Source organism: Telopea speciosissima, unplaced genomic scaffold (genome assembly GCF_018873765.1).
Source record: "Telopea speciosissima isolate NSW1024214 ecotype Mountain lineage unplaced genomic scaffold, Tspe_v1 Tspe_v1.0036, whole genome shotgun sequence".
Taxonomy (NCBI): Eukaryota; Viridiplantae; Streptophyta; class Magnoliopsida; order Proteales; family Proteaceae; genus Telopea; species Telopea speciosissima.
Genome location: NW_025317372.1, coordinates 161,444 through 186,753, shown reverse-complemented (window position 1 = coordinate 186,753; position 25,310 = coordinate 161,444). Strand labels below are relative to the sequence as shown.

The window sequence follows — 25,310 nt, the reverse complement described above, 5'->3', positions numbered from 1 at the left end:
GATTTGGGGAAGATGAGGGCATTTTAGTCTTTTCAAATTTTAGCAAATAGGTCAGGGCAATTAGGTCTTTTCAAATTTTAGAAAAGATAGAAGAAAACGTAATTTGGTCATTTTATAGCATTTAATACTTGGTATGGACTTAAATGGCATTTGGGGTGTAAAGCAGGGGTGGTACGTGGAATATTGAGTCGCTTAGGGGAATACGAGGAATATTGGATGCATTCTAGGGGGGTATGTGTACTTTACCCAATTTTTAATGGATGAAACTCCAAAACAGAATTTAAATCGTAACTGAACTACAGAATTTTTAATGGATGAAACTCTAAAACAGAATTTAAATCGCAACTGCAGAATTTTAATGGATGAGGCTCCAAAACAGAATTTAAATCGTAACTGCAGAATTTTAATGGAAATTTTTTGAATTGCATATCATGGATTCCCTAAAGAGAATGTAATTTACATGTCATGCATTCAAATGTGTGAACATGGACTCCCAAATCAGAATTTAATTTACATGTCATGCATTCAAATATGTGAACAGGATTCCCAAATCAGAATTTTCCTCCATACCCTAACCTTTGAAGGACTCTTAAACCTTAAACACTAATCCACAACAAGGAAAGAACGTTGAATAAGGAACATACCTCCAACCAAGCCGACGTCCTCACTCCTCTCCTCAACCGTGATTCTTCTTAGCCCTTCTCTTCTCCTTTTCCAATCTTCTTTGGCTCCTCTTATGCTTGAAGTCTTCAGGCCAAGATGGGATGATTCTAAAAGAGTTATTCTCCTCTGTATATAAGATGAAAATCCTATCAAAAATAGAGAAGGAAATCAAACACGATTCCTCGCCCCTTTCCCTCTTTCCCCCTTTTTTTTTTTCTTTCTTTTTTTTTTTTTTTTTTTTTTTTTTTTTTTTTTTTTACCTTCTTTCCATTTTTTTTTTCCTCCACGATCCCTCAATGGATCTGCCCAGCGACCCAATTGGCTCTCGGGTCAAGCCCAAAATTTTATTGTTACAAGAATTTTGATTTTTCTTTTTGTTTCAATCAAATTTCCCCATAGAGAAATTAATTTCAAGTAATGACTCATTGGGATTTTTACTTTTGTTTCAAATTTTCAATATTAGTTTAAATTGGAGTTTTTGATTAAGATGTTGATTGCTTAGCCCAACTTCTTGAGTTCTTAACGATCCTTTTATTTGGTAAGAAGTTCTTATCAACAAATCTCCAACAAAGGTACCGGAAGATTTATCTTTTGTATGCTTCAGTTTGTCATTCTCTTCATTAGTTGCAGGGCTCTGTAAGGCTGACACCATGAACTACACCCCATTTACACCTCATGTTGCCCCAATGGTTTGCTCACATGGTACCCCTGTGGGGCGAATTGCTATATTTACCAAATTTGATCTCTCTCAGTTCAATACATGAAAATTGAAAGGAGACCTACCTACCCACTTTTAATATTGATTGTGTATCTGAGTCTTATTTTCCTAATACTGTAGACTATTAAAATTGTGTCCGTACCTTGTAACATGTGATGTTGAATTTTGCTTGCTTAGTTTTTTTTTTTTTTTTTGATAAAAGGATTTTGTGTACTTAGTCTTTCAACCTGGATTTGTACCATTGTTTTACTAGAGTCTGATCATCACTAAGATACACAAAATGAACATCTTAATTTGAATGAATTACTTAGAATTGTGTGATTTTCACTCTATGAGTTTCTTTTCTATTTTTATTGGAAATTACATAGGAAAGAGAAGAGAGCAAGTGGTTAGGAGAAACTTTGAAAGCTTCACATATTTTACAGAATGACATACACATTAGCCTTTAACTAAAAGTGGTTCAAGAAAGCACATTTTGGTAGAATTGGCTCTAAAAGCTCCACCACTTAGAACATTGCATTTTTTTTTTCTATTGGTGGGTTTGGTAAGTTGGGATGAAAGCCAGCACCTAAAGGTTCCACTTGATTATTTATAATGTTTTGTTGCTTTCAATTTAATGTGGATGTTTCTAGCTTATTCAAAACAAAATATGTGATTGACTCTTGATGTTCACAGATTTTTTTTTTATGATGTTCACAAAAATTTTGCTACAATTTTTTGTTATTTTCTTTTCATTTTTGTTCTATGGTTCTTATAGAATTTTGTTTTATGTTTTTCATCAAATAGGAAAAATGGTAAGACCAATAGACAAGTTTTAGCAACATGCTGATCAGTTAGATAATCGTTACTTTAAATGTAAATTTTGTGAAAAACAATTTTACAGAGGGGTCACTAGGCTTAAGTATCATTTGGCTAGGGTTAATGGCCATGATGTTGCCCCTTGTGAAAAAGTAATTGATGATGTCCAAGCACAAGTCATTCTTATTGTTAATTCTGAGATAAGTAATAAAAGACATAAGAGTAATACTGTTCAAGTGGAATTGGTTCTAGTTCTTTTTCTATGACTTCACGTGATCTAAGGTAATTCACAATGGAAGAAGCTATACCTAATATGGATAAGCCAACATGGGAGAACAACCTCCGTGAATTACTTTTTATTAAAAACAACATTCCTTTCAATGTTGTTCAATTGGAGTCTAATCAATTTATTGAAATGTACTGTCCGATATGATCCTAGTGTTCCTATTCCAAGTTATTCTAACCTTCGTGGTAGAATTATCCCTAAAGCAAGGAAGAGCCTTGACAAATATGCTGGAGAAGTAAAGTTGTCTTGGTAGAAAATGGGTTGCATCATTATGTCTGACTCATGGACTAACTTAAAGAGGCGGTCTTTTATTAATGTAATTGCTTATTCACCGAGTGATGGTCTTTTCTTTAAGTCAGGGGAATGTTCTCATGCTAGAGTGACTGGTCCATTTATCTTTGATATTCTGCATGATGTGTTTGAAAGTATTGGTCCAGAAAATGTTGTTCAGATAGTTTCAGACGATGCTTCCAATTATGGAAATGCATTTGATATGCTTATAGGGAGATATCATTGGTTATGTTAGGACTCGATGTGCAACTCATGGAATTAATTTAATGTTGAAAGATATTTATAAGACTGTTATATGGGTTTAAAAAATTTTTGATGAAGCAAAAGGCCTAATTGATTACTTGTATAGATCTATCATTGTCTGGCAATTGATGAGACAATTCACAAACAAGGATATGAAGCATCATTGTAAGACCAGATTTGCTTCCAACTTCTTAATGCTTCAGTCCATAACTAATTAGAGTTGACGTGAAACGGATCACGGAAGAAGACGTATCCGATGAATGAATGATTCAATCCCCTCCCACTCACACGGGTTCTTCTATTGAAGAGGTTCCCCTTCTTCTATGTGAGGTGGGGCGTACGTAAGAGCGGAACCTAGATAGAACGCGAAGCGCCGACCCAGGCTGTCGATACAGTTACCATGCTTACCAGCTCTTGGGTCAATAGAACCAATAATCCAAGAGAGAACAAGACAAAATAAAACTATTTGTTCCAGGTAGCCAACTTCGTAGCATATTTGGGATCACTTTTGCTTGGGGCAACAATAGACCCATCTATGTAACCAGACCTCCAATGTTTTTCTGCATAGCGAATGCCCAAGAGGCTTCCTGGATAATGAGAGAGACGTAGTGCTTACTATGGCGCTTCCTTCGGAGCCCAGGAAAGGTCCGAAAGCACCTACAACGAAACTACCAAGCAAGAGTTGCAGAAGTATTAGTAAATACATGAATCAAATCTGGGGATGGATCAGGGGCTACAATGTTGGCTGGCAGAGACCTTGCACATGCAAGCAATTCTCTCAAATCAGAAGTGGAAGAGAAACTTAAACTCCTAGTTGCATCAGCGGAGTGGAGGGGTCTAAGAAATTCTAGATCTTTTGAAACAAATAAGATAATGAATACTATTCAAAGGAAATCATTCTATATTGAGTCAAAAGAAATTCTAAGGTTTATGGAGCAGATCGTTCGGATTTTTCGTTTGGTCGATGATGATGGGCTTACCTCGGGACCTAATTAGCAAATTTGGATTTAGGAATTATTCGGGAGAAGAATTAATCGGAATTAAATTATTTCAGGACTTTTAATGTTGCAGAGATCCTTTTGAAATTTTGTTAGGTGACGAAGAAAGCAAAGAAGTTGTAGTGAGAGGAGGTCAGAAGGAGATGAGAAGGAGGAGAGAAGGAGGTAAGAAGGAAGAGGAAGAGAAGGATAATGGAGACTGAAGGAACCCGTTAAAGAAATTATAAGTTTGCAGGAAAATACTTTGAACCCGACAAACCCTCTTTTGAGTTGTCATTCAAGGAGTTCGAATGAGTAGTAGATCTGTGAAGAAGAAAAAGATGAGGATGAGACCGCCGTCACGATGAACAGGTTTAACGGCATTACATATTCAACGGTTGAGATTGAAGATCCTAAAGCAACGACTGAGTTTAAAATTGCTAAGTATAACTTGGCTATGTATGCCCATATGGCAGGGGGTGTTTATATCATTTTGTGTAAGTATTTATGCCCATATGACTGCATTTAATGCCAAATTGCCAATTGTGCACATGCATGGCCGTGCATGAAAACTTTTGCCCAAGAAAAATGATAGATGATCATAAGCCAGACATCTTTTAATGTTGCATACTAAGTAAAATGAGATGGACTAGAGATTCCAACCCAAAACATGGTCATCTGAAAAGGTGTAAAGAAGATTAATCGAAGACAAAATACAAAATGACATCCTACCTTGAAAGTTTTTTTTTACCTATGTGACAACTATTTCACAAAAATATAATAAAATCAAAACTCTATACCCCTTTAACCAAGAACTTACTTCTACAAAACTAATCTAAATTTAAGTATGCAGGAAAAGTTAAGTCGATTCTCTTTGATTGGTCTGGTCGCTTGTTCAGCTGCCGTTATCTGTTCTCTGATGGCCTGCTTCTTCGGACTTAGCTGGGGTCAGGACCAGTAGATACCTTGACCAACGATGGACGCAAGAGCTTGTCACCAAGTTTGAAACCCTGGCGAAATTCTTCAATTATGATACCTTCTTCAAATTCTGTGGATTCTTCGTGCATGATTGCCTCATGAATCTGGAAAAAAAAAAAGGAGAATAAGGGCTTGTAATAAGATCATAACTTGCCCTAAACTAGCACAATATATTGGCTTGAGAAAATAAGTTTCACTTGTGATGATGGAGTACTTCATAAGTAGTCTTGCCCCCTCAAATATTGAGGATAAATGAATAAATAAAATATGCACATGTACCTAAGTTGATACTAGAAAGTGCAACCTATAATAAACTCAGCGAGTCACACTCAATTTAATCAAGACCTGGGCTGAACTAAAAGGGTAACCAGGTCTTCTTATATGAAAACAAGCTGATCAATAAAAATGAAAAATTTCTTTAATAAAGTTACCATCTGTCCACAACAATGAAGTTTACTTGGTTGTCAAAACTCTACAACTCAATTTGTTGAGGAAAAAATCAAATACTTCAATCATAGAAAAGAAAATCGAATCGAAGTATATAGTTGTTTAAAAACAACCCCCCACCACCCCCGGGGGGGGGGGGGAAGGGGCTCAAGGGGCCAAAACAAACAAATTCATGCTAAGGATCTTCTATAATTCATTTATGCAAATATAGCATCTCAATTTGTGGTATGTTTAACAAAATATGTTATGTTTGTAACATTAAACCACCCCAACGTATGATAAAATAAATAAGAACATTTCATGTTTAAGAGTATCGATTAATGTGCCAAGCTCAGGTACAAAACAAAAGGATAAAAATGCATGGAACCATTTTAAGATTTCTGTAGCTTTCATTTATGTATCAAAATATAATTGAAGGAGCACACGCCCAAATAAACAAAAGTTCATTCACTATCTGTTGATTTTATACATTCATCTTTGTTTTTTTCTTCCCACTATCTTCTAAACTTTTTGAAGGAAATCATTTCAAACTAAAAACCATTCTCCATCACTTTTTCCCCAGTTTTCCTATGAATAAACGTTCACAATTGTAATAAGGTTATTGGAGAGCATCACATTACATTTTAATGCATCAGATTAGTAGCAGGCAAGTTGTTACAAACCAGTTCATTCCCTGTCTTCTACAGTCTATACATGCGATATCTTCATTGGAAACAAAAAATAAACAAAAAACATTGAGAAGTTTTGGGTATAGGAAGCAACTTCAAGTGACACCCAAATCAGAACGTCAATAGAAAGGTTAACCTTCTCAGATGAAGGTGAAACTTTGTTAAGCAATCACAACCTAATAGTATTGATACCCTTCGGAAGTTAAGAAAGATCTAACGGTTAGATTGGAAGTAATTTGAGGAGTTCCAAATCTGAAACTGATTTCAGCAGAAAAAAGAGATTTCAAATTAATTCGAATCCGAGACTCAGATGAGCCTCAAAACCAGATTGAGTTTCATCTAGGAGGTAATCAATTAATTCCCCAAACTTGGTTCACAGTTTATGGAGAGATTTAAAGTAATCAGAAGAACTCAGATCTGTATCAACACATAGGCAGAATTTAGGTGATTTTTAATCTGCCAAGCAGATCAGCATGTGGTGGTCAAAGAGATCAGGTTGAAAACTGATCAAAAACAGGGGCGCCACTGGTTATTAGATCAGGGATTTTAGTGTTGAAAATATCAAAAATCTGAGAACCAATATTAATAGTAGATCTGAGGATGAAATATAATGCAAGCCAGAGAATAAAATTTAAGATCAAAGATGCTAATCGATGAGTAGATATCAGTACATTTATGCTAAGAAAATAGAGTGTAGAAAAGGAGAATAAAAGAAGTAACAATGGTATCTGTTAGCGCCATTTTTGGATGGGTCCCACACCATTGGTGGGGTCATGCGCCATCAAGGAGGCCGTTGGGCGATAAGCCACATCAGCAGGTTTGAAGGGAGAGGGGTGGACCCCGTTAAAGTTAGTTAAGAGGGTCCCTCCCACAAAGGAGGCATCTCCTGCTTCTAAGGAGGGAGAGAAGGGGGTCACTACCACCACAAAGGTGGGCCCAGGAGAGCATAACGGAATCGGCTGTAGAAGGGGGCCACGTGGAGACAGGAAATAGGGTTTGAAGCCAAGAGAGGTAGCCGCCACCATCCCGATAGGGATTGCTATAAAAGGGGCAGGGGCTGTCGCAGAAGAACACAACACACACAATCCAGCTCTTGGCATTATCTTTATTGTTCTTTCATTTGTTTACTAGTGCCTTGCTTTAGTGTACTTCTTCTTGAGAGGGTGTACTTACAATCCCAACGGGCCAATCATTGGGAGGGAGAATCAGGAAGAGCGTTCATCCCTACAGGTTTGGTTTCGATTGTAATTGGTTAGTGTACTTTTCTCAGTATTAATTTAGTCATTTCATTGTGCACAAGAGTCAATCTATTTCCTTGGTCGGTTTTATAAGCTTTTGGTAGATCCCATTGAGACCATTGCCTATATTGTCTAACTCAAAGGTCCTTGGAGGTAACTCAGGCACGAGGGAACCCTACACTCCTTGGTTGGTAGTCAGATAGGCCGCAATCCCAGTCCGTTTGAACCTGCGTCAAAGGTTCTAGCACGCCCGCATCCACCACAACCTGCGTCATCTTGTGAGTGTTGGATATTTTTCCACCAACACATTTTGGCACGCCCGGTGGGACCCTCATAGACTTAGGATTTGCAATGGGACCAAAGAAGAAGGCAAATAAGACTTACATTAGGAGAGAGATAGCCAACGATATGGTTAACCCCTTGGCTGCCAGAGACGGCCAGGAAATCGAGGGCTCGGACTCTCAGGACACGGGTAGCAGCGGTGAACTGTCACATCAGTTTGCTGCAGCTATGCATGATGCCCTGGAGCCCATGACCACGGACATGAGGCACTTGGTGGCCACCATCAGACCGATCGCCGAGGACATCCGGAATCTGATTAAGACTCAGAACCAGGCTGCCGAAAATCAGCAAGCCCGCTTTAATCGCTTTATTAACGGTCAGGATTCCTGTCTGGACCAGCTCATCATGGTCCTGACCACCCAGAGGCAGGCCACCCCACAGGGATTGGTACAGCCTTTAGGGTTCGCGCCGCCAGAGGTTGCGGCGTCCCCTAGACTATAGGTCCCAAGCTGGATACAGGCCAAACAAGCCGTAGGCAGCCATGAACATTTGCTGGAAGTTCCAGCCAGGCCCCAGTGCCGGGTTACCACCCAGTGGCTTATGGCAACCCACTTTACCAAGCAGGGGCCGAAACCAGCACCGGTCCCGCCCTGTCGTTCGCTAACGTTGCAGGGGCAAACGGGACTCAGGCCGGATTGGCCTATATGGCCTCGCCAGGGGCAGCCGTGGCTTCATTCGGGATAAAGGCGGCACAACAAGGCCTCAAAACCGAGGCCGGCCAATCAGGGACGAACACGCGACCATCCCCTGTGGCGACAGGAGCAAATGCCATCCCTGTTGGAGGGTACTGAGGTCAGGCTTCGATAGGAGCCTCAAATCGTAGAGGGGTAGGATACGCCACGGCATGGCCCACGACAAGCCCATGCGCGGTAGGACCCAGACCAGCCTTGAACCCAGAATTGATCATAGGGAATAGGCGAGTACTCGATTATGAGAGTTGGCGCGCCTGATACAAAACAGCATAGACCCTGCTTACAGGTCAGCCGTCCGGCCGGTTTACCAGAAGCCATACCTGGATTCTATAGACAATATTGACCTCGGGAGAAATTGGAAGATACCTGAGTTTACCAAGTTCTTGGGGGAGGACAATATGTCTACCATCGAGCACATTGCCCGGTTCACTGTACAATATGGGAACTTAGGGGCAAATGATGCCATGAAGCTTAGGCTTTTCCCCAACTCGTTGACTGGGTCAGCCTTTACATGGTATTTGCACTTACCAGCCAATTCGGTGCAGAATTGGCAGGAAATGAAGGAGTTGTTCCATACGCAGTTATACAAGACCGAGCCCGAGACCACCATTGGGGATTTGGCTCGAATGCGCCAGGAACCAAGGGAGACGGTGGACAAATTCGTCAACCGTTTCAAACTTGCCAAGTATAAATACCCGACCCTCTTGCATGAGGGCGAATACGCAAAAATGGCCCTTGGCGGGCTAAACCTTGAACTTAGAAAACGGTTTGCAGGCCAGAACTTCATGGACCTTGGCCAGTTAGTAATCCAGGCGGCGCCTTACGATGCACTGCTAAAGGAGGAAGAACAACGCAAAGCGTCCCCCATTGGGACTTACTATAAGGAGGCAGCCTCGGGCAGCTACCAGCTCCTAGGGGCCGGGGAGCCCAAAGCGGTTAGCTTCGTGGACTGTGAGGTTGACGCGGCGGAAATAACCGAGGAAAAACCTTATGTCTGCAAGGCCTTGGCAAAGCAGGCTGGAAACTATCGTTAGACCGAGTAGACCAAACCGGAACCCTAGCGGACTTTCGACGCCGGGGTAAAGTATTCTTTCAACATTTCAAAGGCCGAGCTTATCTTTGATCAACTCTTAAAGGATAAGCAAATCAAACTGCCGTCGGGACACCAGATCCCCGCTAGTACGGACTTGAAAGACCAAAGATATTGTAAGTGGCATAATACTCGCACGCATATGACGATTAATTATGTTGTTTTGCGTAATGCTCTGCAGAAGGCTATTACAGAAGGGTGAATCAAGTTCCCCGAAAGAGAATAAGGGGTGATGCTAGTTGACGAAAATCCTTTTCCTGTCAATATGTTGAGCACCGATCTATCCAAAATGGCCAAGTCCGGAAGCGAGGTTACGGCTAGTCCTACTAGGCCGCAGGGATCAGGACCCACAACGCAAGCAAGAGCAGTCCAGGGAAACGGCCTTAACCCACAAGCCATGCCTTTCCCATTTCACCCATCTCCGGCAACTCCAGAAGGGGCTGCGAAAAAGGCCAAGGGGCGTAGGCCGACAACGGGGGTACTCCGGGCAGCTAACAAGCAGACCCAGACAATGCCGGTGGCCGACCAGGTACGAAAGGGAGGTTCAATCAAGAGGTGGAGACCAGAGGGCCCCACAGCCAGAGCCATTCAGTTCGTTCAAAGAATGGAGTAGTGGCCCCGCTCGACCACTTCCAGAGGAGGCCCACGCTTTCCAATGGGGGATCTGCACCCTTTGCCGGCGATTGATTGAAGACCGGTCACCCACTGAGGGTAGACGGTCATCCGGTAAGGGGACGTCTCCTCAGCAGCCAGGAATTCCCAGGGGCAAAGCCGACAGTTGGCCATGGACAGTGAGGTCGACCAGAACCCACTACAGCTTTGATGAAAGACAGTCTCCCTCGCGGCCATCCGTCAGAGACCGCCTAGGCAGAACACCGGTCAAACGACGCTCGGCGTATGACCCAGTGAGCCCCGCCGACACTAGCGATCAGTACCAGCCAAGGGCCACTATCAGGCAAAGGACAGTCGTACCCAAACCTGTGAAGGCTGACGACTGGACTATAGCCCGCCATCCCAAGTTCCCCGCTGAACCAAGAAGAATGGAGAAGATCAGAACTTAGAGAAGGAGGTGGCAACGAAAGCAGGCCACCATAGCCCGCTCCCGGGGGGCAGTAAGGATAGCGGATGCACAATTAACAAGGGGACAGCCAAAGATACTTCAACGACAGCAGCCAGCCGGGAGTCCTGAGGGTAAGGAGCACACTCTTGAACCTGAGGTCTCTGACTACAAGACCGAGGAGAGTGGCTTCAAAGTCCTGGTAGAACCACCCCCGAACCAGGAAGACAGTCAGGAGGTTGTAACAGCCGAACCTGGGGGAAGTGAACCAGCCGGCCACCCAGGTTGAAACACTGGAGGAGGAGGCCGACTTCGCCGACCTCTTAAGTATAATGTTTGGGTCCGTAGAAGCATAGGTACAGATCTCCATGGTCTACGTCCTACCTCGAATATTTGAATACCAGCCAGGCCAGGCGAACCACTTGGAAGGTGACGTTTTGGACGATATAACGTCTGGCGTAATGGACATTGAAATTGTTCCCCTGGGAAATAAAGAGGAACTGCCAGAAAACGTGCAGACAGTAATCACCAAGGAGACCGAACAAACGGTGCCCACCCCACTGATCAGGGAAAGGGTGCCCGACGTCCTGGGCAGAGCCTCCAGGGAGATGTGCCAGCACTTGAAGCCTTTGTACTTTCAGACGCACATAAAAGGGAAGCTCGTCTCGCGAGTACTGGTAGACAATGGTGCAGTGGTCAACATCCTCCCAGCCAGGATGATGAAGCGGTTGGAAAAGGATGAGCTAGATCTCATTCCCGTAGAGGTATCTGTGACGAACTTCTTAGGTGGCGCCATGAAGCCCCACGGCGTGCTTCCGATCGAACTAAGAGTCGGGGAGTGCGTCTCTATGACAGCATTCTTTGTCATGGACACGTCCGCCCATTATACCGTCCTGCTTGGGTGAGATTGGATACACGCCAACGCATGTGCCCTCGTCACTCCATTAAATCCTCATCTTCTGGAGCGATGAAGGGGATATCAGGGTAGTCACAGCAGACAGCAGGCCTTTCGTGGTTGAAGCAAGTCATGCTGATGCCATTCTGTATGGGGGGCGACTAGGGCCCATCAAATTCGCAGGGTCTGATGAGTACGGACGGCCGACATCTCTGGTCACGTCTGCTACGGTGATGGAACCAGCCTTTTAGGCCGGACAGGTGCCAGGGCAGCTAAGGTTACCGTTCGTTCAGGACGGGCGATCAATTAACACCAGTAGTGATGAGTAAAGCCGGCAGCAGAGCAATAACAAACATCCTTCAGAGGCTGACTGTTTTTGGCCTGGAAAGGAGGATGTCCAAGGAAGAAGGCTTAGTGGCCGAGGCAACGGCAAGAGGACTGAAAGAACTCAGAACTAAAATCAAGATGGACGACTTGCGGCCTGTGCCACCAAAGATGGAGGAAACTCCGGCTGAAGTACAAGATCCATTGGTAGAAGTTAATTAGGGTATGAGGATGACAAGCGTCCTATTTTTGTTAGCAGTTTGCTTAGCAATTCATTCCAAGATGAACTTGTAACTTTGTTGAAAGAGTATAAAGATTGTTTTGCTTGGGACTACTCTAAGATGCCAGGTCTAGACCGAAAGTTGGTCGAACACCGATTGCCTACCAAAGACAACTTTAGACCGGTAAAACAGCTGCCCAGGCGCATGGCGCCGGACGTCGTCCTAAGAGTTAAGGACGAGATAGAACGGCTGCTCAAGGCCGGGTTCATAAAGCCTGCCCGTTACATAGAATGGTTATCCAACATTGTTCCTGTCGTCAAGAAAAATGGGAAGTTAAGAGTGTGTGTTGATTTCTGGGACCTTAACAAGGCTACCCCAAAGGAAGAATACCTAATGCCCATAGCTGACATGCTAGTAGACTCTGCGTCTAGGAGCCAAATAATGTCCTTCACAGATGGGCACGCAGGGTATAACCAGATTTTCATAGCCGAGGAGGACATGCCGAAAACGGCGTTCCGTTGCCCTGGCGCCTTGGGAACTTATGAATGGGTTGTAAAGCCTTTCGGTTCTAAAAATGCCGACACAACATACCAAAGGGCCATGAACGCCATTTTCCACGATATGATTGGCAAGTTCATGGAAATGTACATTGATGATGTGGTAATCAAGTCTGATGGTGAAGAAGAGCACCTGGGTCACTTGAGGCGGGTCTTTGAAAGGATGAGATCCCACGGCCTCAAGATGAACGCCCTTAAGTGCGCGTTTGGAGTAGCAGTCGGGAATTTTCTTGGGCTTCTTAGTCCACCAGAAAGGAATAGAGGTAGACAGGAACAAAACCAAGGCCATCAGAGAAGCCAGGCCCCCAACGAGTAAGGAGTTGCAGAAGTTCCTCGGACAGGTGAACTTCCTCCGACGATTTATATCGAATTCAACAGGACAGACTAAGGTGTTCTCCTCGCTGCTGAAGTTAAAGCCAGGAGAGGATTTCCACTGGACTTTCGAGCATCAAAAGGCATTTGAGGCAATCAAGGATTACCTTGTTAGGTCACCTATGCTGACACCGTCCCGGGAGGGGGTACCACTAAAATTGTATATCTCTACCACGGAATATTCAGTAGGAAGTTTGTTGGCCTAGGATAATGAGGCAGGGATAGAACAGGCAGTTTTCTACCTCAGCCGTACTTTAACAGAGACCGAGCAGCGATACACACCAATGGAAAAACTGTGTTTAGCGCTGTTTTGATCGTGTTCTAAGTTACGATATTATCTGCTGCCTACCACGGTCGAGGTCATTTGCCAGACCGACATGATCAAGTACATGCTCACCCGGCCAATCTCTAGAGGCTGGGTTGGGAAATGGGCGTTGGCACTGGTAGAGTTTGCTCTTCAGTACATCCCTCAAAAGGCCGTTAAAGGCCAGGCTCTGGCTGACTTCCTCGCCGGTCACCCACCTGTCCAGAGCAATAGGGGTGAGGGATAAGAAAAAGCAGGGGAGGTTGCACACATTGGTGTGGCACCATGGGTTGTCATTTGACGGATCCAAAACCAGCCATTCGGCGGGGGCTGGGATAGCAATTCGGTCCCCGAAGGGGGTGGAGACCCAACTAGCGGTGCATTTGGGTTTCGCGTGCTCAAAAAACCAGGCCGAGTACGAGGCCCTCATTATTGAGATGAAGATCCTCCTCGATATGGGGGCGAGAATGGTTGAAGTAAGCGGGGACTCTCAACTTGTGATTAAACAAGAGGCAGGAGAATACCGTTGTGAGAGTGAGCACTTGGTCCGTCTCCACATGATGGTAAGCGGCTTGGTTATCCAGTTCGATGAGGAGTCCTTAAAGCACGTCCCTCGTTTGAGGAACCAGACGACCAACGTCCTGGCCCAGATAGCATCAGGCTTGCGCCCTGAGGAGGACAGCTTGGAAAAAACCATCATAATACAAAAGCAGTTGGTCTCATCAATCCTAGACCTGGACCCTGTGGAAGTAAATCAAGTGGAGGACACCCAACCTGACTGGAGAACCCCAGTAGTCCAGTACTTAAGGGACCCAAGCCCCAGTATGGATAGGAGGACCAAGTACAGGGCACTGAGTTACGTCCTGATGGGAGATGATCTCTTTAAAAAGGGGAAGGATGGTTTGTTACTTAAGTGCGTTAGCCTCAATGAGTCCATGGTTATTATGGTCAAGGAACATGAGGAGATTTGTGGGTCACATCAGGCTGGTCCTAAGATCAGATGGCTGATCAGGAGGCATGGCTACTACTGGCCTACCGTTCTGGCGAACTGTGTAAGATACACCAGAGGGTGTCAGGCTTGCCAGCGGCATGGTCCGATACAGGAGGCCCCTGCGGTGGAACTTAACCTAGTGGTGAAGCCGTGGCCGTTCGGAGGGTGGGCGATGGACCTAATTGGGAAGGTAACGCCGCCAGCTACAAGGGGGCATTGCTTCATAATCATGGCAACAAACTATTCACCAAGTGGGCAGAGGTCGTCCCCATGAAGACGGTCACCCAGACTGAGGTCATCCAGTTCCTGAAAACCCAGATAGTCCACAGGTTTGGGCTGCCTGAGACCATCACGTGCGATGAGTAGGTCTTCACTGGGGACCAGGTCCTTGAGTTTGCTACAAGCTATGGAATCACCATAACCCATTCCACGCCCTACTATGCTCAGGGAAATGGATAGGCCAAAGCAAGCAACAAGGTGTTAAAGAACTGCTTGGCGAAAGTGGTTGAGGAAAACCCCAGAAGGTGGGCTAAGCTGTTGTCTGAGGTGTTATGGGCATTCAGGAGTCAGGACGTCGCAGCGCACAAGCACCGGAACCACGCCGTTTGTCCTTACCTACGGGTATGAAGCAGTCTTACCCATGGAGATAAGTGTCAGGTCCGCAAGGGTGGCGTATCAACAAGGGTTTACGCCCGCCACGTATAGCGAAGCCATGCTGGCCAAGTTGGAGGACCTGGACGAGGAGCGCCTCAGGGCTTTCGACCGGATTTTGGAGCAAAAGGAGAAGGTGGCAACCCTATATAACAGAAGGGTAGTGCCCAAGAGTTTCCAGGAGGGTGAAGTAGTGCTGAAGGCTGTTCTTCCGGTAGGGGCTAAGGACCCAACTTATGGTAAGTGGTCGCCTACGTGGGAGGGTCTGTTGGTGGTCCATCAGGTGCTAAAAGGGGGAGCCTATAGGCTAAAAGAGGTAGAAGGAGATATTCATTTAAGGCCCATAAATGGGAAATTCCTGAAGAGGTTCCATCCCACCATGTGGGACCTGGGGTAAGGACATCAAATGGAATCACTCAAAGGGCCGACCCAACAGTCAGGCCAAAGAAGGGGATTGTAGTAAAGACCGACCCAGGTAGTCCAGCTACAAAATGGGGAGAGTTGGAATATTACAGCAACCAGAGAAATCGTTCAGGACTAGGGGACATCTGCCCTAGATTTTTACTCGGCACGTAGGCCTAAGAGAAGTCGTCCTTGGGGAACGATCCCCATAATTCATCCCACTGAGATTCAAGGTGTGCGATGTCCTGGTTAGCAGCGGCTAACTAGACAGACCGATCTCCCTTCAGATTGGCGGCCTTTGTAGCGGCAGCCCGAAGAGTCTCTGCAGTCTTGAGTAGGGCTTTGAAGTCGACGAAAGAGGGCTTCGCTAACTGCTCCTTTTCCTCTTTAACATGTCGGGCTGTAACTAGTGCGACCTCCAGGCAAACGATTTTGGAACCCAGGGCGTTGATCTCGTCCTTAAAACGCTTGTTAACTGCGCTGAATTCCTGGAGCTTCACTTTGGTCTTCTCCCACTGGGTGCACAGGCCGTCCCCTTCACTGATAGCTTTCTCCAGGTCACGAAAGGTCTTGAGAGCCAGGGGAGCGTTGGCCGTTAAATCTGGGATAACAGACGTAGCTTTGCGGCAGGACTGGAGGTGCCTACTTGCTCGGCTATGCTGACAACCTTTTAGAGGGGCGACGAGACAGCGGGGGCCGGCGACTTGGAGGCCGCCTCATAGCGAGAATCCGCAATAGGGGTTTCTTCCTCTGAACCTGAGGCAACATTCAGAAGAGTTGGGGAAGATTGCGGGTACACTTTCACAAGGCGGCGCCTCGAGCTCCTTAGGCCGGATGGAGCTTCTAAAACTTCCTCGCTCAGAGAGGCTTCCTTGAGGGATTGCTTTTTGAGGGGCTTCTTTGATACCTGTTTTTACTTTTTCTGAGGATGCTCCTTGGACAACGGACTGGTGGGAGTTGATGATGGGGTCCTACGCTTCTGGGAGGTGTCGACACCGGCAGACTGAGAAGGCACAGACCGAGTAGGACGGGCCTCTGGAAACATAAAATAGTAGGCCGTTAGTTAGGAAATAACTATGCATCAAAGAACGCAGGGTTACAAGGGTACCATGCTTGAAAGGATTGACGGCCTGGACAGCATGCCTCGTACGAGTAACCTCGTAGTCATCAGCATAGGAGCCGGCGAATTCAACCCCACTAGACCACATCCAAAGGTGGGGGTTGACAAGCTCGGCCATGCCCAGGCCGACGTCAGGTAAAGCAGGCTGCCGGTCCATAAAGGCTTTGAATGAGCGGTCAAAGCTGCTCATATCCACATAGGCTCTCCTAGCTACTTTGCGGGCATTTGCAGGCTGGGCTAAGAATGCTTAACGCATTTCGCGACAGATTCGGTCTACAGCCAGGTCATGGCGTCTCTGCATGATAGTGCGGTCGGGGTGGTACTTGACACCAAAGGCCTCTTCGTATCGAAGGATTGAGTTCAGGAGCGACTTACTTAGAGCATGAGGGACTGGGGCCTTGCCTTTGCCGGGGACGTCCTCCATCTGCAGTTCGGAGTCAGAGTTAGCCTCATCAGTAATTGGAGGAAGCGCTTCAACGGACAGGGTAGCGAAGAAGGTGGACCACCAGGCTGTGAATTTTAGCGTAGGAAAGGGTTCTGGGTCAAAAGGCTCAGGGAAGAAGCGAGACATAACGAGGTCACCCATGCTGGCGGCAATCTCGATCTGGCCCGTTACTCTCAAGACAGGTCGGGCTGGCCCGCCTTTGTTCTCAGAGAAATATCATGGGAGGGGGACGGACTGCCGTAGGCCGAATTGGCTGGCGCAACACTGGGCGTTGTATACTTCGACCCCGCACATATTATTCCCAGAGGGCTCCAAGGTAACTCCAAAGTGCAGGTCCCGACAGACCAGGAACTTGCGCCACAACTCAGGGGTAGACCAAGAGTTGAGTAAGGTGGCTGACAGCCAGGGGGGAAGGTCCTGGTGTAGGTGAAAGGGCATGAACAGCACAGCAGAACGGGACTCCTCAAGCCCAAGGAAGAAGGTGTGGTAGTACTGCAGAGAAGGCCGTTCTTCTGCCAGCTCTTGCATAAAGTAAAGGCCGATGATGTGGCACTCAAGAATGGGAGACGGGGTGTAGAAGGAAGGAAAGTAGGCGCGCAACCAAATTTGGAGCAGCCAGAAGGGGCCACCACCAGAATCAAAGTTCGAACCGACTATGGTACTGCAGCCCCTGTAAAGGGAAGCCAGGACGAGAGAAGCAAGGTCGACAGGATGCCCTTGGGGTAGGGCATTGGCCAAACGCAGATAGGTCTTGGCAATTTTGTTGGACTTAACGCAGGCCAAATAGCGACAAATCCAAGAGGAGAAAGGCCACGAATTCGGCCTCAGAGACAGGGCCCTTAGTCTGATGGACGAAAGACAAGTACATATTATAACTGGCTTTTTTAGTGAAGTCCAGGCCATGCTGCTCCTCGACGTTCCGGGACTCCAGGGATCCAAGGGATGCCCCATAAAATTCAGGGCCGGTGGCTTTGAGGCCGGTCAGAGCCCCAACATCGAGAAGGGTAGGGCTCATGGGACCGCAGGGGAAGAGGAAGACATTACTGGAGCTAGACCAAAAGCGCAAGGCGACTTGTAGGAGGGGAACGTCAGGAGGGGCGGCGGTGCTGGACATTTCTAGGGCATCCAGGATTCCTAAAGTCAAAAGGCGCTTGCGATGTGCCTCCACGACGCGGTCTACCTACACCTCCCAATCCAGAAGGAAAGATGGCCAAAAACGGCTAAAAGGCTTGGGCTTGATGCTAAACGAGGTAGAAGAACAGATGAGAATAGCCTCCTCCTTGTGTTGAGGAAAGTTGGGGATTGGAGCCGATATGAAGGGCTGAGCAAGACCTAACGCGAAATAGGGGGTCAGGAGAAGGAATGAGTACCTCAAAAAGGGAGGAAGGTGGAAGCTGAGCTTGTTTCGTCTTCAGGGTCTTCTCCAGCTCTCGATCCCTTTGAGAAATCACAGGGTAAGGAGTAAGGTTGTCCATGGCGCAGGTTGAAGAGGTAGGCGATCGGAGAGGAATGAGAACGAAGATTGGAAGGCCAGAGAGGTTGGTGCTTTTAAAAGGGCAAAAACGAAGGGAGTTTGTGGCGCTAGCCTATAGAAATTCAAATTTAAAAGAGGCGTGTTTGTTTCGGTCGCTGATACAAAGGCCGACGACGCTGATACACTGGTTAAAGGAACGTTTACCCAGGGCGAGGGGAAACGACATCATGATTGAAGCGTTGGGAACTTGGAAGGGCGGCACAAAGGGCGCACAACCTCCTAAGGCTAGGTAGGCCACGTGGCACCGCCTCAAGAAGTTGTGAGGGGCAATTGTTAGCGCCGTTTTTTGGATGGGTCCCACACCAGCAAGGAGGTCGTTGGGTGATAAGCCACGTCAGCAGGTTTAAAGGGAGAGGGGTGGACCCCATCAAAGTTGGTTAAGAGGGTCACTCCCACAAAGGAGGCGTCTCTTGCTTCTAAGGAGGGAGAGAAGAGGGTCACTACCACCACAACGGTGGGCCCAGGAGAGCATAACGGAATCGGCCGCAGAAGGGGGCCACATGGAGACAGGAAATAGGGTTTGAAGCCAAGAGAGGTAGCCGCCACCATCCAGATAGGGATTGCTATAAAAGGGGCATGGGTTGTCGCAGAAGAACACAACACACACAATCCAGCTCTTGGCATTATCTTTATTGTTCTTTCATTTGTTTACTAGTGCCTTGCTTTAGTGTACTTCTTCTTGAGAGGGTGTACTTACAATCCCAACGGGCCAATCATTGGGAGGGAGAATCAGGAAGAGCGTTCATCCCTACAGGTTTGGTTTCAATTGTAATTGGTTAGTGTACTTTTCTCAATATTAATTTAGTCATTTCATTGTGTACAAGAGTCAATCTATTTCCTTGGTCGATTTTATAAGCTTTTGGTAGATCCCATTGAGACCATTGCCTATACAGTCTAACTCAAAGGTCCTTGGAGGTAACTCAGGCACAAGAGAACCCTACACTCCTTGGTTGGCAGTTAGATAGGCGGCAATCCCAGTCCGTTTGAACCTGCGTCAAAGGTTTTGGCACGCCCCGCATCCACCACAACCTGCGTCATCTTGTGAGTGTTGGATATTTTTCCACCAACAGTATCTCACCGATGGTTTAGACACTCACTGTCCAAGGCATAACACCCAAGGCTTCTCACCCAAGATTACTGAATTGCACAGCTCCATGGAAACTCTTCTAACTTCTATTAATTCTCTGGAGAAAAAAATCCTCCTTAACAAATGGCTTACAAAGGTCCGGTCAACCACCTCCAACCAGTTGAAGCAGCCTAACTTTCTGTTTTCAGAAATTTTGCTCACAAAGAGCAACCAAGCACAGGCCCACCGACCCCCTCTGGGTTCAGCAGCATCCGATCGACTGCCTCCACAAACTGGTCGACCGGTTCCTGCAAAATTCTGCTCGTAAGAGTAGTTCCTCCATGGATTTGTAGGGAACACCCTGGGGTTTCTACCCCATTCTAGACTAATTCGTGAACCCCAACATCAATGCTCACAACTGAGCTTACTAGAACATACACATTAACATCAAATTGACTAAAATCAACATCAAGTAAGGAATTGAAATATCTTACCCTTGATTTCACTGCTCAATCCAAGACTTGTAGGTACCCACTTTCTTAGCTCAAATCCTCTTCAAAATTCTTTCCTCCATTTTTGTGTTCAGCAACATGCATTGAGAATCCTCTTTAAATTAGTGATTGCAAAACCTCAATGGACCATTTAAAACCCAAAAATAAAACTGAAACCACCTATCATCATGATCTATAGAGCTTACTAGCAATTCTTAAGCCACAACTGTGGAATTTTAAATCCTTCTTCAATCTCTTCAATTCCAGTCTCATGAGCTTCTTTGGGAAAGCCACAAATCCCTTGGAGAGACACAAACCCAGCTCATCCAAGGTTCAAATTCTCAATCAAGAACACTCCCACTCAAGTATGAGCTCAATAATTACTAGTTTGGGTACTGTTTGTTACTCCACAGTCCACAGTCCTCTTTAGAAACAAACAAAAGAACATACAAGGCTGGAGATGTCGATGGAGAGTGCAGAGGTTATAAGGGGTTTAGGTTTAGAAGGAAAAAAGAAGAAAAAAAAAAAAAGCACAATACTTACAAGGCTGGAGATGTCGCCGCCTCGCCGGATGCCCGTGGAGGTTAAGGCTGGACCGCTGGAGATGTCGCTGGAGAGTGGAGAGGTTAGAAGGGGTTTAGGCTTGGAAGGAAAAAAAAAGCACAATACTTACAAGGCTGGAGATGTCGGTGCCTCACCGGACGCCGGTGGGAACCTTCTGGAACTGAGAGGGATCGTGGAAGCTGGATTGCTGGAGATGTCGCCGGTGGAGGTGGAGGTTGCTTCTCTCGCCGGTGGGGGTGGATGCTGGAGATGGGGGTGTCGGTGGAGAGGAGAGGTTAGAAGCTAGAACTTAAAAAGGGGAAAGAGGTTTAGATTTTAGAAGGAAAAAGGGAAAAAAAAACAAGATACTTACAATTAGCCTCGCCGGACGCCTGTGGAGGATGGGGACTGAGAGGGAGGATTGAGAACGAGTCAAAGCCTAGAAGGACTGAGGTATGAGCTGAGCTCTGTCGGAGTCACTACAAGTCGCCGTTGCGGTGCTTCTTTTCTCTTTCGTTTTTTTCTTTTTGATTTTAGTATGTCCCGCGAAGGTGATTAGGTGAATCGAGTTTGGCATTGGTATTTAGGTTTTTTATTTTATATTTTTAAAAGTTTAACATATGATTCCATGCTTCTCACAGCATGGAACAAAAAATGTACAACTAATAACATATTTTTAATTAGAATAACTTAAAGTACATAAAAAAAGTTTAAAAAACAAAAATATAAAAAAAACACCAAAAAGCGACCGTCTTGCTCACAAGGCATCGCAAGGCGTCACCTTGGTCACCTAGGAGACCCCTTGGTAACCGCCTTTCTTACATACCATAAGGCGCCCCATCGCCATACCCCCAGATTTCCGCCTAGATGCCACAGTGACGCTTTATAAGTATGCTATACACAAAAGTCTCATGGCAGAAATTGTAATTCCTCCTTGCCCAAAGCCATCTTCCAATAATGCCCTTGAAAGTTTCCTTGTCCACTACCAATCTAACCAATATCCAAAGACTTACTTCCTAAGATACCCTTCTATTAATTTCACATTTACCTTGCTACCAAGTGAACCAACCTTGAACCAAAATCACAAGAACCAAACGAAACACATACATAGGACCAATAAACCCGATGAACCAATATAAATCCCCAACCTCTAAAATTGAACCAAAAGGAATACATTGCATAATCAAATTAAGCCATTCAATCATACAAAATCTCACTAATAGAACAGGGTCAACCCAACATTAAAATAAACCAAGTAGCAATAAAATAATAATAATAATATAATACAATCATCATTAAAATAATAGGTAAATAATCCATACAATAAAATATAAAATAATAAACCAACATCCCAGCCACAGAAACCACATTATGACTTCAGAGCATCAAGACGTTGAGTTTTAAAGCTAGCAATTAGCTCTTTCAGCCAGTTCTAATCCATCCTCAAAGTGTTTTCTATTCAAATAACATCCTCCAACACTAACCAAATTCAAGGACACAGTTTATGAAGGTTTTAGATCAACTATACAAAAAAAAAAAAACCAAATGACGAGCAGGCATTTGCCTTCCAAGGTGGAAAAGCAAGGTTTGGAATGACATAATTACCTCTCACAGCACCAGAAAATCACCCCTCTAAAACAAGGTTCGAAAACTCGGGTCTCGGAGCCATCTCGGCCCAGCACAAAACCGAGTTGGGCCGAGATCTCGCCGAGTTTGTGCACTTTTTTTTTTTTCCGACTCGGAAGCCCATCTCAGTGGGTTTTAGACCTCTTTTGGGTCTGAAAGTTGGTATTTAGCCTATTTTAGGCCATTTAAACACAATAGCACTATCAGATTTTGCATAAACAAAGTCCAAATAGGAGTTTCAGTTAGTGAGAAAGCAAGACAGACACTTATGCTAAAAACCAGGATAGACACAGGACAAACAGTCTTATTTATGCCTAATGTCTTTTAAGTAAATGCTTTTGTATTTGTATTTCATTTACTTAAGATATTATTCATAAATAAGCAAATACCCCTTTATTTGAATCTAGTAAAAATAGTTAAAAAATAAAATTCCAAAAGGAAAAAAAGTCAACCCCCCAGTTCAAGAACAAAAAATGGATTTTCGCGGTAGGTGCAATTTTCAACTTTCTAATGTTGGGGTTTTTCTCAAATCTAAAAATTCCATAAATCTTAATATGGTAAAACATTGCTAAAAACCAAAAGTGCGGAAAAATATTCATTTGTTTTGATGTCCAAAAGATTATTTTCATTCAGAGCGATTTTGCAGATTTACAATAAGTTACGACATAACTCTTTCATATAAATCAGATTTTAGCAATCTTGGACTTGTGTACAAGTCCAAGATTGCTAAAATCTGATTTATTTGAAAGAGTATGTACTCAACTTAATTCTTTGCAACTCAATATAAATAATCTTTGACATCAAAACAAATAACAAGTCCAAGATTGCTAAAATCTGATTTATATTGAAAGAGTTATGTCGTCAACTTAATTGTGTGCAAATCTCCAAAATCGCTCAATGAAAATAATCTTTTGGACATCAAAACAAATGAATATTTTTCCGCACTTTTGGTTTTTAGCAATGTTTTACCATATTAAGATTTATAAAACCCCAGCATTAGAAAGTTGAAAATTGCACCTACCGCCGAAAATCCAGTTTTTGTCCTTGAACTGGGGGGTTGACTTTTTTTCCTTTTGGAATTTTATTTTTTAACTATTTTTATTGGATTCAAATGGGGGGTATTTTCTTATTTATGAATAATATCTTAAGTAAATGAAAATGATATTAGGCATAAATAAGTGTCTGTCTTGGTTCCTGGCATAGATAGGTGTGTGCCTAAGTATCTATCTTGGTTCCTGGCATAGATAGGTGTATGTATATCAAGAATTTCCAGCAAGATCTCAAGATCTGGCACTCATATAAAGGACCTACATGGGCATTTTCCTATGTCAAACCGAGATCTCAGATCTCGGAGAGATCTCGGCGAGAAAGTGCACTTTTTGGTTTCGTAGGCCATCTCAACTCGGTAAATGAAAAAACCGAGAATCTCGGCAAGATTTCGCGAGATTTCGGACTATGACGATTCTATTTATAGAAAACTAAAATAGTCCTACTCTAACTATGAAAGCTATTACAAATCATAATTGAAATAGAAAAAAAAAATTTAACTACAACTAAGCCAAATAATCCTCCACGCAATTGGTTATTAAACTTCATCTTAATCTCTAAGCTAGCTGGACGTGGGACCCATAATATATGTATGTCGATCTCCTCATACTATGTTGGCTTGATATGGGTTTGAAGAAACCCTGGATATGGGCCAGTACATCCCACCTCAGAGCCCAATCGAATGATATATCTACATCATCAAAAGAGCATTAAAGTGCCCATTCTAAGATGGCAAGATCCATGGGAACCCATCCTATGGCATACAACACATTTTTATCTCTCAAGATTTGTTGATTCATCATATAAGCAACATTCCACACCTAATCTACCACATTCCTCATCTTGTCCATTGGGGTGGGGGTTAATGGCTAGGGAACTGTCCAGACAAAGATCCTATTCTACATGGTTATGAATTTATAGTAACCTGATCATAATACGTTTCCAATCCCAGCAAGGAGATTGGCTAGGTAGAAGCCATTGACTTGAATCACATGCTTCACATCTATGGTGCAAAAGTATGTCATATCAATGTACAAAGCACTCCTTTTCAACTTCAAGAAAACAGAAAGAATGAACTTACCAACGGGTCAAAGGGCCTCCCAACTGTCTCCAGAGGAACAATGCTAAGTGATCCCAAAATCTCAACAAACTGTTTATATATGCTGCTTTGATATCTATTATTGATCTTCTCCTCTCTCTGAGACTCAACTTTAATTTGGGCTTTAACTCTCTCAAAGTTATCCAACACTGACAACAGACTTTCCACCACTTCCACCTGAGCATTTGTCACCAAAGAAAGCCGTTCTCTTTCTGTCCTCTTTCGAAAATTATCGAAGTCTACACTGATCCTAAGAATCAGATCTCTCTGCACTGATAGTTCTACTGATGAAGTGGCTACTTTGTTTGCAAGAGATATTTTCTCATCTTCAAGGGATTGGAGGAAATATTCTAACCTTGGACTCGTCGCTACTTGATACTGCTTCCTAATATGCTTGCAGCAATGCTATGACAGCAGAAGCTGGTTTTTCTTCCATGTCAATAATGCCACTATTATTTGCACCATCTTACTTGAGAGCTTCGTCATGCAAAATTTCTTGTAAATCAGTCTATTAGCAGTAAAATACAAGATTTTTTTATAATGTTCATCGATTGTTTGAGAGGTAAAGGTTTTGGGTTAGAAGTGAGGGCAATGGACAAGACGATCCTGAATCTCTTTCAACATACAGAAGTATTTTTAATTTCTTTCTAGGCATCTGGCATTAGCTTGTTATTGGATTCAAATGGGGGGGTATTTGCTTATTTATGAATAACATCTTAAGTAAATGAAATACAAATACAAAAAATAAGTGTCTGTCTTGGTTCCTGGCATAGATAGGTGTGTGCCTAAGTGTCTGTCTTGGTTTCTGGCATGGATAGCTGTATGTATACCAAGAATTTCCAGCAAGATCTCAAGATCTGGCACTCATATAAAGGACTTACATCGGCATTTTCCTATGTCAAACCGAGATCTCGCCATATTAGGCATAAATAAGTGTCTGTCTTGGTTCCTGGCATAGATAGGTGTGTGCCTAAGTGTCTGTCTTGGTTCCTGGCCTAGATAGGTGTATGTACACCAAGAATTTCCAGCAAGATCTCAAGATCTGGCACTCATATAAAGGACCTACATTGGCATTTTCCTATGTCAAACCGAGATCTCAAATCTAGGAGAGATCTCGCCAAGATCTCGGTGAGA

The 25,310-nt window shown here is 44.4% G+C and overlaps 1 long non-coding RNA gene and 1 pseudogene across 1 annotated transcript; one reads left to right on the top strand and one right to left on the bottom strand.

The window, feature by feature from the left end:
* The first annotated feature begins 4,269 nt into the window (after positions 1-4,269).
* On the top strand, positions 4,270-21,864 carry LOC122647377. The gene is made up of 3 exons (XR_006330859.1): positions 4,270-4,281; positions 14,674-14,676; positions 21,760-21,864. It is a non-coding gene; the product is annotated as an uncharacterized LOC122647377 (long non-coding RNA).
* On the bottom strand, positions 4,631-24,800 carry LOC122647374 (annotated as a pseudogene).
* Positions 24,801-25,310: the final 510 nt, after the last annotated feature.